This window comes from Calliphora vicina, chromosome 4, assembly GCF_958450345.1.
Source record: "Calliphora vicina chromosome 4, idCalVici1.1, whole genome shotgun sequence".
NCBI lineage: Eukaryota > Metazoa > Arthropoda > Insecta > Diptera > Calliphoridae > Calliphora > Calliphora vicina.
This window is the reverse complement of record NC_088783.1, coordinates 95,357,931-95,370,243: the sequence shown is the minus strand read 5'-3', so window position 1 is coordinate 95,370,243 and position 12,313 is coordinate 95,357,931. Positions and strand designations below refer to the sequence as shown.

The 12,313-nt window shown below is 34.7% G+C and overlaps 1 protein-coding gene across 1 annotated transcript in view; it reads right to left on the bottom strand.

Annotated features, from left to right (window-relative positions):
- LOC135958094 (serine--tRNA ligase, mitochondrial-like) overlaps window positions 1–12,313 on the bottom strand; it is a 142,065-nt gene that overhangs the window by 69,527 nt on the left and 60,225 nt on the right. The gene's annotated exons all lie outside the window — the stretch shown is intronic.

Below are 12,313 nucleotides of genomic sequence, written 5' to 3'. Positions count from 1 at the left end.
GCATACTGCAACCCATCTATGATATTACTGTATAACTTACATTCTAAAAATTTTAATCGCGTAATACACGAATTTTAGAAGAGTTGACGGTTTTTAGAAGTATTTTTGAATTTAGCAAACAAGTACAGTCGAACTTCCCTATAATGAATCTTGACGGGACCAGAAAATCACTTCATTATATAGAAACTTCATTATATTTTTACCCCACTTTTTATTTAAAATAATTAGGCATATTAGTTTGGGTTACACTTTTCCATTTTTCTTCCACATCAAAACCTTGTAATACCAAATAACAAAACCATTATATAAAAATTATATTTTTTTCCATTTTTATTTAAAATAATCAGGTATTTTAGTTTGGATTACACTCTTCCATTTCTCTTCCTCAACAAAACCTTCTAATACATTAAAAGATTTAAATACATTAGTCGGCACGTTACTCCTCATCTCATCTTCGAAGTACATCTATTGATGAAGAAACGTGCTCCAATGTAGGTATCGTCTTATTGACGTCAGCCAATACTTCACCGGGCGGTTCTTCTTCATCGTTATCTGACTCTATAAATGTAAAATTAATGTACATCACACATAGAGATGCTAATCGGGACTGATTTTTGAAAATCCCGGGGTTCGGGATTTGGTAAAGAATCCCGAAATCCCGACCCGTGGTTTCGGGATTTTCGGGAAATCAAAAATCCCGAAAATTATAAGATACGTACATAATTATGTTTTTACAATTGAAAGTAAATTTTTTATTTAGCAATTCATTTTTCTAAGACACTAAAAAGCTGAAAATACTTGCATGAGTACATTATATAAAAAGAAATAACAATAAAGTATGTATTTTTTTTCACGAAAAATCGTATATCAGAAACGCATTTTAAGAAATTTTCCCCAACTTTCCTCAAGAAACCATAGGTTTAAAATCAAATCCTATCTTGCGCATTTCGTCTTTTATCCAATGATATTTCAATATATATTTTTTTATTTTAATAGTTTATTGGATAAAAGTCGAAATGCGCAAGATAGGATTTGATTTTAGTCCTATGGTTTCTTGAGGAAACTTTCTTATAATTTTCCGCAGATTTCTTTTCTGCTATACGATTTTTTACTTTTTGATCATCCATACAAATCGACACAGCCTAAGGTACATACCGGTAAAAAATAGTGTTTATTTTAAATAGCTTCTTAGGAATACTATTGCATCTATGTTTTCATTTGCAATTCTGGAACGAATTTTATTTCCGACATATGCTGCTGCCGAAAAACATCTTTCACATTTGAAAACCCGTTTGCAAATACTTATAACAAAACTGCAAGTATTTTACTCTTGTTCCTTCAGAAATAAAATGATATATTTCTTTTGCAAGTTGAAAATCTAGATTATAATTTGGTTTCGTTATTGTTATTTGGGTTTTTTACATTTATAAATAATATCTTTTAGCCTTTTAGCAATCGAAATATTTTATTTTGTTCGAGCTCCTCATCTAAGATAAAATCAATTTCGTTTGAAGAGGATTTAAATTTAGTTTTGTTAGATAACTTACAAAAAAATGTGTAGAATTGATTTTCTAGAGCCCCACTCAAGTAAAATCAAAAATATCGTTTTCCTTTATTAAATATGTTGTAGCAGGAGTTGAGCTTAACAACTTTGCTGAACATCACTTTGAGATATTCGGGCATGTAGAATGTCAAAATGCATGAAAAAGGCACACAAAAATTACATTTTCCCCTAATTATTTTTGAAACCCCGGGCTTCGGGATTTAGGAAATCCCGAAAACCGCGGGATTTTCGGGAACGGTATTCCCCGTTTAGCATCTCTACATGTTATATATCAATGGAAACTTTTATATAACATTTGACAATTCAAAAATTCATGGAATAGTTTTTTGAAAAATATGACAAAAATTGATTTTTATTGAGTTTTTCCAAAGATACAAATTTTTCAATTGAAATTAAATTTTTATTCATTCAGTTTAGGGTATTCATTTCAAAAAAATGGAAAAGTATACTCTGATTTTTTTACATTTTAAAAAACAAACACAAGAAAAAAATTCAAAAAAAAAGTTGTATTTTTTTGTGGAATTTTGTTCATGTTTTTGTTGTGTAAAAGTGTAAAAAAAATCAGAGTGTAATTTTCCCTTTTTTTGAAATGAATTACCAAAGTGTACCAAGTAGTCCGACTCTCTATTTTTTAAAATTACTCTCTCAAATATACGGGTACGGTATGAAATCAACACCCTTGTGAGAGAATTAAACACATCAAAAGTCTCGAAATTTTAGCTTTGATTTTCCGAATAAATATATACCGAACCACTTTATTACACCACTTCTACACAATATTTGGCGAATTTTTTAAATAGTTTGCATTATACTTTTATTTCCGAAACACGCTAATTTTGCTCAAATGAAAAACAATGTATTATACCCTACACCACCATAGTGGGGAGGGTATATTGGGTTAGTGCTGATGTTTGTAACATGCCTAAATATTGTCCACTTTCTGAGTCGATTTAACAGTCACTGGTAACGTTTTTAAAAAAATCACTGGTAACAAATGGAGAAAGTAACAGTTACATTTAATGTCGTTCTTTTACGTATTTGAACCAACTGTTAAATGTCATTATTTTATATTTTTAAACATTCACTGTTAACAAGAGTTATTGCATATTTTTAGGAGAATAATTTTATTTATACTTAAATGTATGAAAATCCGTTCCATAGCTATATCTTCAACACAGTGTATGAAATAAAATGTTAAGTAACATATCAGTTAAAATTTGTTGCATTTGCTTAATTCTGTTATTTTCCTATGTTTTTTTTAACAGACGTATTAAATCAGCAAATATTAGTTTTTGGTTAACATAAGAACAGATTTAAAAATGAAAATAATACATATATGTATTCTTCTTGTTATTTTGCTTAACTTAGACAAAACGTGATCACGGTCACTGTTTAAAAGAACAGTGATTTATAAATCACATTCACTGAGAACGACGTTCTTCAAAAATCACGGGATCGCTCATCTCTACTAGGCTCTGTATCAGAATTCTCAAAAAAATCTAAACAGGCCTCATATGTTGTTTTAAATTTCTCCCATAACACTTTTATTTCAGCCCTCTGAACCTCCATGGTATAAACATTATGAATGACCTCATTAAAATTTGCCTCAAAAGCAATAAGACCATTCGATGCTCTAATGAAACTATTAAGTGGAGTGACTGGCATTTTCCTTATGCAATTTTCGATAATATATAAAAATTAATTACAAAAATATAAAAAATTTAACAAAAATATATCCCGATATATAGGGTGACCAATACAATATAAGAAGAAGAATATATGTAAACAAATATTGGCACAAAAGAAAATGTAAGAAATATTAATTTGTATGCAATAATCTTCTTATCTATAAAATACAAAAAATGTTTCTACCTATGTCCGTTATAGACTCTGAGACCATACAACCGATTAGCTCCAAACTGGTATCATTGGAAAGGAAATTTTCTGAATAAGGTTTTAGACACCTAAAATACTACATTAGGTCCATATCTCTCCCTCATACTGTATATTCGGACTTGTGTGGATATGGCTACTGATGAACTTCCTGTATTTAAGCCAATTTGTCTTGTAAAACGGAATATTTTCAGGAGATTTTGGTATATTTTTCACATAATAGGTGACTATTACGTGTGAATGGTCGGAAGATAAATCAAAAGATATTTCCGTAGATATTTCCCCTGCTGTGGGTAGTCACCTTGAGTCATCGGGCACGGTGCAGGGGCTTAAGCATCCTAAGGATGTGATCTAATAAACTACCCTCCCCATACCTCACAGCGTCTGTCCACTATGTTAAGAGCGGCTGTTGGGTAAATGACCATATTCGGTCGCCTAGCGATCACGACCTCAACTGGTAGCGTCTGTTCCCTTTGTTAGGGCGGCTAAAAATTTCCTCTGTCTGCTTCTTTGATGTCGGTCCGGGACTGTGGTTGGGTTACCTAGGCAACATAACCGTACCATCTGGCGTTTGTTCCCTATGTTAAGGGCGGCTGGAGAGTACAATCTGGTTCTGTCAGTCCGAATGTTTTTGGTAAAAAACTCAAATCCAGGATGCGTGTGACTCACATTGAGCGGCATCCTGGTCTGCGTCTGACTCCTGTGGAGCGGCAGTGTCTTTTTTCTTACCTATGGTAGAGGTAAAAATGACTACAGACAGATGGCTGCTTCTGGAGGAGAAGATCTTGCGGGCACTAGTTGACGAACACGCATGCAGTGATGATGATGATTCCTTCACTGCATTCGACGGCTCCAAATGGTTAAAAGGTGTCAAGATCATCGGGTGTGGTAACGAGAAGGCTCTAGGCTTTCTCAGAAACTGTATCCGAGGAGTTGGCGAACTCTGGCCCAATGCAAGAATCGAAATCGTCCCACTGGATCAAGTACCTTTTCGTACGACGGTGAGAGTGTGGGTTCCACGCTAACACTTAGGACTGGACGATCGAACGAGGACGCTCGAGGGACAAAGGAGAAGGCAAGGATCACTGGATCAAAATCGGTTCAGAATCCCTCCGACTCCTGCGTTTTTCGCAAGGCGTCATTAAGTACGGGCTAAACCAACTACTGTTGATCTTGCCCGCGGTGAAGCATAGTGATGAACCCAAGCGGCCTGATAGTGGTACAGATTAATCTGCACCACTCCGAAGCAGCATCGGACGATTTGCTGCGCTTCATGGAGAAGGAAGCTATCCACGTGGCCTTAATTCAAGAACCCTGGCTTGTAGCCAGTAAAGTTCGAGGCGTCCGGTCACGAAACTATGTGCTCCTTTCTCCGACCCCTGAAGGTAAAGTAAGGAGCTGTATTTTGGTCAGGAAAGACATTAAGGTTTTCCTTCTATCTAATTACAGTTCTGGTGATTTAACGGTAGTTGCTCTAGAGCGACAAGGCAAAGTGGGTTGAATGGTACCCAAAGTGGCGATTAATTCATAGAAGCCGTAGTTTTAAAATATTCTATTTTTTTATTGATGAGTTATTATAAGCACATAAAAACAAAGCATTTTACAAAAAAACGTTTTAACCCTTTAAGCGCACTATTGTTTTTTGGAAAAAAAGACCTTTTTTCACAATTTATGCTGTAACTTTGGAATGGAAAGCCATAAATTATTGAATAAAATTGGAAATTAAAGCATACTTAATGTGCTATTAAAAAATCCAAAATATTTATTGTATGTATTTATATTAGTATAAATTTAATTTAAAATCCAATTTTTGTTTTACAATTTTTTTCAAAAAAGTCATAAAAGAGAATATTATAATTTTTTAGTACTGAATAATCATAAATCCATAAAAATACAGCACTTTAGAAAAAAAAAAGTTTAAAAATTTTTTTTTTTTGAACCCGTTAAATGGAAAGCGATAAATTAATGAATAAAATTGGAAATTAAAGCATACTTCATGCTACTAAAAAAATAAAATTTTAAATTTATTATATGTATTTATATTAGTATAAATTTAATTTAAAATCCAATTTTTGTTTTACACAAAATTTTATAAATGTACAAATTTTTTTAAAAAAGTCACAAAAGAGAATATTATAATTTTTTCGTAATGAATAATCATAAATACATAAAAACACAGCATTTAAAATAAAAAAAAAATTTTAACCCGTTAAGCGCATTATTGTTTTATTTGGAAAAAAAGACCTTAGTTCGCAATTTATGCTGTAACTTTGGAATGGAAAGCGATAAATTAATGAATTAAATTGGAAATAAAAGCATACTTAATATGCTATTAAAAAATTCAAAACATAAATTTATTATATGTATTTACATTAGCATAAATTTAATTTAAAATCTAATTTTTGTTTTTCACAAAATTTTATAAATGTACAAATTTTTTTTTAAAAAAAGCCACAAAAGACAATATTATAAATTTTTGTAATGAACAATAAATACAAATACATAACAACACAACTTTAAAAAAAATGTAAGAAAAAATGTTTTAACCTATTTTGTATCAGAATATGTTTTTTAGCAAGAGGAGTTCTTTCACTATAACTTAAATAAGTAAAAAACCTCAATAAACCCGCACGATTTTTTTTCTGTATATAGAAGCTGAAAGTTCATATTTTAAGAGCATTTAATGGAATTTACCCGATCTCGCCCTGATTTTTTTTAAACTCAATCTATATATCGAAAAAACCCCAATAATGGAGAACTTTAAAAAAAATCTTAAAAAATATTTTCAAAACATTTATCTAAACAAAAATTATTTATTTATGTTCTCAAATACCGGAAGTTGATGGTTCCATTTTAATATTTCTACTTTTAACAGATTTAACAAAAAATATAAGCTCTCGAAATATCACAATTTTCAATTTTAACCACAGCACGCAAAATTTGTAAAAATTATTTGACTTTGACCGCTCACTGCCAATAAAGTAAGTTACTCACAACTGTAATTTTAGCAGTTTGTGATGTATTATTTAATGCACTTTAACCCAATACCAAACATGACTGAAACAGATAAAGTTCAGCTTTTGAATTAATCGCCACTTTTGGTACATTTCAACCCTCTATGCAAGGGTTACAACCCTAATCATATTATCTGCGTACCTACCATACGACGAAGTAAATCCGCCCTCACATGCCGTACGCACACTTGTAGACTGGTGTAACACAAGGGGCCATGATCTCATCATAGGATGCGATGCTAATGCCCATCATACTCTGTGGGGGAGCTCGGATATAAATGACAGGGGTGAGTGCTTACTTCAATATCTTCTATCTACTAACCTAAGTGTTTGCAATAGGGGTAATGGACCAACGTTCTGCAATAGGATCAGGGAGCAGGTCATTGATATTAATTTGGTAGGGAACACTGACTCAGTTAGAATTCTTGATTGGAGAGTTTCACTCGAGTGCTCATTCTCCGATCACCACAGGATAGTTTTTACGATACAGCTTACACTGGATAAGGAAAACCACTTTAGAAATCCTAGGAAAACCGACTGGGTCAAATTCAGTAATCTTAGTGACACCATACCACCTCCAGCAATGGATGGACTAAATGGCACACGGGACTTGGACGACTCGGTATATTTTCTATCCAGGTCATTAAGGGAAGCCTACTATGCTTCGTGTAGGGAGCGGCAGGGACCTATTAAATTCCGGCAACCATGGTGGAATCCTAGACTTTACTGAAAGTAGTACCGAAACTTTGGAACTGCTTATGGAGACACACTTTCCGGGTTGCAGGGATGATGAAAATGAAGGCTCCATTGTTAGCGTGGAGAAAATTTCGTGGACGGTGTCATCTTTTATGCCCTATAAATCTCCAGGGCCAGATGGCATATTCCCAGCGTTACTCCAAAAATCGATTTTAACCATCATGTCATGTCTTAAATGATATTTAGGTACGGCCTGGAAACAGGATATATTCCTAAAGAATGAAGAGAGGTTACAGTGGTATTTATCCCCAAAGCGGGAAAGGTAAACCACAGTACAGCCAAGGACTATAGACCGATCAGTCTGTCATCGTTTTTATTGAAAACACTGGAAAGATTGGTCGATATCCATGTCAGGAACATCCTCTCTCCTGATAATTTAGGGCACAGCAGGCATACCTTAAAGGGAGGTCGGTGGAGACTACCTTGCATGACGTTGTCGGTAGAGGGGACACTTGACAAAAGGGAGTATGTTATGGCATCTTTCTTGGATATAGAGGGTGCGTTTAATAATGTCAACATATCCGCAATAGTTGATGCTTTGGGTGACTTAGGTGTTGATCAGCGGATATGAAATTAGACAGAAAATATGCTTAGGAGCAGGGTCATTAACTCTAATATGGGCATTGGTAAGACAAGGAAAGTTATGACAAGAGGCACACCACAAGGTGGTGTCATCTCTCCACTTCTGTGGAATCTCGTCGTAAATAAAATCCTTTTCAGGCTCAGCAGGTTAGGTACCAAAGTAGTCGCATATGCTGACGACGTTGTTCTTCTTATTCAAGGGAAGTTTCTTCCCACAATAAGTGAACTCATGGAATCAGCTCTCAGCGTTCTGCTATCATGGGCCAAGGAAAACGGTCTAGGTGTTAACTCTAGGTGTAGACACTAAGACTCACCTTTCTATTCTAAACAAGGTGCAAAGATTAGCATGTCTTGCAATTACTGGCTCTATGAATTCCACTCCTCAGGCCAGTCTAGAGACGATGCTAAATATAACTCCCCGTGATATATATATCAAATGCATTTCTGCTAAGTCTGCTCTACGACTTAAACAGTCGAGCGGACTGAAGCATGATCGTATTGGTCATGGCACTATCCTAAAAAAGATAGGCAGGCCAATCATAGGGCGGGAAACGGACTACATAATACCTACACCGAATTTTGACAGAACATTTAAGATCAGAATACCGACAAGGGATGATTGGGCCGCGAACTCTGTCCTAAGGGATGAAGTGGTCTCAATCTACACTAATGGTTCAAAGACAGAAAGAGGCACGGGCTCGGGAATCTTCTCAAATGAGCTGGACCTTTTGATGTCTATTCGATTACCCGATACCTGCACGGTTTTCCAGGCAGAGATTTATGCGATCGATACAGCCGCGAGAAGAATCCGGGAACTGAATCTCGAAAATTCGACTATACATATCTACTTGGACAGCCTTGCATCAATCAAGGCTCTTAACTCCAACGTGATCAGGTCGAAATGTCTTCTCAATTGTATCAAATCACTGGCACAACTGACACAACATCAGGTCGAGTTGATTTGGGTTCCAGGACACGAGGGCATCCGGGGAAATGAAGTATCTGATGAGTGCGCAACCAACGGTTCGTCCCTGGACGTATCTCTAGCGCAAAGGGATATTCACACTCCCCTGGTGACAGTATCGAAATTGATAGATGAATGGGCTTTGAGCGAGACGGATCTCAGGTGGTCAAATATCATCACTTGTAGAATATCCAGAATGCTCTGGCTCAATCTGACAGAGGATAGAACTAGGACTCTTTTGTCTCTTAGCAGGAATTCCATTAGGCTTCTTACGGGTATAATTACTGGGCACTGTATGATTGGACATATGTCGGAACGTATGGGCTACCCACGTTATAGCTGTTGTAGAAGTTGTTTAGATGAAGAGGAGGAGGAATCGGTACAGCACCTTCTATGTGAATGCCCAGCCTTACAAGAGTATAGACTACTACATCTTGGTAGAGCTCTTTTCCATTATCTGGACTGTCTCAGAGATGTGTCACTAGTAAATATGATCAGATTTATTAGAAGTACCGGTTGGTTCCCACGGGGACCACAGGAATCACTATTCTCACTTTATGTACGAATTTTCAGCATAAGGGAATAGTATTTCTAAGGGTACCACAATGGGCCATACGGCCTCCGAGTGAACTCGCTAAATTGCGAGCAACCCACGTAACCTAACCTCCGTAGATATTGAATTTCGATCTACATTTCTGGATATGGCAAAGTCTATAAGGTCAGAAATCTTCCTATGATCAGTAGGCCAGTATGTTGGTTAGCCAGGGGATACGACATCCAGGCAGGATATACGACAACGTGCAATTTTGGCATAAAAAATGTATGATGTTAACAAGCTCGATGACCAAATACAATTGAAAGTGGCTGGCGAAACAATAAAATACAAATCGATTGACACAGTAATGAACGAAGAACATGTCGTCAATTATCCTACTGAATTTTTTAATTCATTGGAACCAGCCGAAATGCTACCACGTGTATTAACATTGAAGGTTGGATTACCGACTTTTTCCGACACTATCGAGATGCAATATAAAACAGGTGTTTTCTAAAGGCCAGCAACGCGGACCGGGTTCAGATAGTTGTTATATATTTAAGGCACCGTTAACAGTTTACTCGCTAGAATCTAGTAAAATACTTCCAGCAAAGTGGCATAAAAAAGCAACAATAAATAGAAGCAACTAGATTCTTAAAAATAGTATAATACGTTTAATGTAGTTATTACCAAAACGATGCAACCTAAACAATCTGCTTATAACTTTTTTAATAAGTAAAACTGATTCAAAAAACAAAAAATTTCATTGTAAATGCTATACACAAATTAAAAATTCAACTATAGCCTTAAATTTCTCAACAACTGCTGAACCGATTTTAATTAAATTAGGAGAATCCATCTTAAATTTAATCGTATTATCAGATTTACAGTATCGGCCATAACTAAAGCACCCCCTCAGTGAATTTTGTTCATATTATATTTTCTTTTATAAAAACAATGTTTTAAATTTCGATTAAGTATTATTTTCAGTTGTTAATATGTTTATTATCGATAAACAAATACTTTTAAAGTTAATCTTTCCATAAGTGGTAACTTAAAATCAAAAAATATTTTAAGGTAGAAAATGAAACGGACAAAACTAAAGCACCCCTAACTAAAGCAAACACTAATTTTAAGTACTATTTTGTTGCAAATCCTTTGCATTGGATGACACAAGCACATCACTTAGGCATAGAAGATATTAAGTTTTTTATCTTGTCTTGCAATATTCCTTCCCAGGCTATTTTAACGGCTTGAAATAAATCGTGAAAATTTCCTATCCTTATTTCGGCAATTTTCACGTTTTATTTTCATATTAACAATATCCCTCAAGTTCTCAATAGGATTGATATTGGGGGATTGAGGAGTCCAATGAATAACTTGAATATTATTGCTCTGTAGCCAAGTCTTACAAATTTTTGAGGTGTGCTTAGGATCTTTATCCTGTTGGAAGCTCCCTTTAAGTGGCATCTCTTCACTGGCATAAGGCAAAATTACATCTTTCATTATATCACGGTACATAAAATGATCCATAATCTCATTAATTTTATGAATTGGCCCAATTCCTTGACCAGAAAATCAACCCCAGACCATTACATTGCCTCCTCCATGTTTAGTTGTTCATTTACAATACTTAGGATTCAGTCTTTCTCCTTTGGTCTGCGTACACGCCTTATTCCATCGGAACTTTTTAAGTTGTATTTGGATTCGTCAGTGAACAGTACTGTCTTCCATTTTTGTACAATCTAGTCGATCTGCGCTTTGGCAAACTCCAGTCTAGCTTTCTTGTTATTAGCTGATATAATGGGTTTTTTTGCTGGTCGTCAACTGAATAATCCGACTTCTACTACTCTTCAACGGATTGTTCTTTCGCTAACGCATAATCTTAAACATGTTCATACTTGACTAGATTATGCCGTAGGATCTTTTTGAATTGCTCTTTTGATCAAGGAATCATAATATCGTGTTTATTTTCGCGGACGTCCTCCAGAATGCACCGTTGATATGCGACCAGTCTGCAATAACTTTGAAATGAGCCTGAAAAAAACTGATCTGTTAATTGAATATTATTTACTCAATTCATGTCGTGATAAGCCCGTCTTCCAGTCTTCAATAACTTTAATGTTAAATTCACTGGAGTACTTTTTCCATGCCATTGTTTTTATTACAATAAACTGTATAAAACTTAAATTATACACACTACGCCTTTCTTTATTTTTATCTTCTGGAATTTTTAAGTCCATTCGTTGTCAGTCCGGTCAACTCACAATGCAAATATACAGTGGCGTAATCAAATTTTTAAACATCTTATAAGAGGGTGCTTTTGTTTTGCGTTTTGTGTTTTTATATGATTTATCATTTTAAATTAATTGTTCATAAAATTATCTTTTACTAAATGAATGTTATATGAACATTAACAATATAAGTTAATAAAATATATACAAATCAGAATTCAAAAAGCATTTTTTATCCAAAAAATTATGTTTTGAAAAAATCTATTGAGGGGGTGCCTTAGTTATGGCCAATACTGTATATACCGATTGAGAATTAGAACTCATGTCTCTAACTTTGTTATGGATTTTATTAGGTTTACCTTTGAAGATTTCATTAAATTAAGAATGCTCTTACTATTTCGTAAATCTATTATGACGAATTGTCCGTCATGTAACTTATATACAATTATTATACTGTTTCGAAATTGTACTTGAATTCAAATATAACGATTTTAACGGCTGATTTAAAAGTAGCAGAATGCTTTCAAATAGCAGTGCCCCTCAAACTGTAACATATCTGTGGGCATTATTAACATTGAATAAAAACTTTCAGTTGAACATTGATCGTAAGTTGGCAACGCTGTTTGCTGCGACCGTATATTCGAATTCGAATATTCAGTTAAAGAACATTGTAGAAAGTACACCACAGATGGCGTATGTATTAGAAAGCTCTAGACCCATGGTAGACGTTCATATTGTTGAGGTTACGATGATTTTCGTCAAACAACCCGA